Source organism: Ailuropoda melanoleuca, chromosome 2 (genome assembly GCF_002007445.2).
Source record: "Ailuropoda melanoleuca isolate Jingjing chromosome 2, ASM200744v2, whole genome shotgun sequence".
NCBI classification, from domain to species: domain Eukaryota; kingdom Metazoa; phylum Chordata; class Mammalia; order Carnivora; family Ursidae; genus Ailuropoda; species Ailuropoda melanoleuca.
Genome location: NC_048219.1, coordinates 103,731,162 through 103,732,160, shown reverse-complemented (window position 1 = coordinate 103,732,160; position 999 = coordinate 103,731,162).

Below are 999 nucleotides of genomic sequence, written 5' to 3'. Positions count from 1 at the left end.
TATTATCCTAGAATAGCCCCTCCCTAGGAAGTGCCTAGTTCATGGACTGAGTAACTCAAACAAGGGTGGGGGAGCCAGGACTTAGCCAATAAAAACGAACTCAAGGGTACCCATATGCTCAATGCCTTCCCACTGGAACCTTGTCACAACCCTGGTGCTGAGTGCAGTAACATCTGGATATTTAACTCCCTCCAGCCTTTTCCCTGGTGACCAATCTCCAAAAACCTGTGCCTGAGACTGGGGACTGCTTGTTGGCCATCTGCTTTGGGCAGACCCATTCTAGCAACAGGGAAAACCACTGTAGTAAGGCATCTAGATGAAACTGGTGGACTTAGTGTGTTGTACCCACCCACAGGAATTCAACTGCTAAAGAGTTAAATTGACTCATTGATTCATATCTCTGCTCCAGGTTCCCAGTACCCACAGAATCATGTACACTCCTTGTAGGCAGGGAGTTGGTAAGTTTGTCTAGGTAGTCTCTTTTCTTTGCAATCCCTTCAAGCCTTGCAGTGTGTTTGACACATGATAGGTCTCAGAAAACTAACTTTGAAGGGGAGAGGGTTGTATTAAGCCAAGGGAAGGTTGGAGAAGGGACTTAAAATTTGAGGATTTTTCTACTTGTGCTGGAAAAAAGAAAAAAAACAAGTGAGTAGTAGAATATCATCATTAGTTATTCTTGTTTGTAATCCATCTTTCGGAATTCCACTGGCGGCTGGCAGGGGAATCCAGGCTGGAGGCTAAAGGATAAGGCAGTCTGTCCATTGCCACATATTGAGAGATGCAGAGCCTCGGGCCATAACCTGGGACCACCACTTGGGTCCCGACAGGTGTTGGCAGCCCCAGTGGAGCTCTGGGCCCCTAGTCCCCAGCTGCTCCCTGCCTTCTCCGAGCGCTGGAGCATGCCCAGTGGCAGCGATAGAGCCACCGAGGGCTTTGCACGGGCGCGCTCCGCTTCTCCGGGTTTTAGCAGGAGCCCGCGGGGGGCGGGGGTGGGGGGGG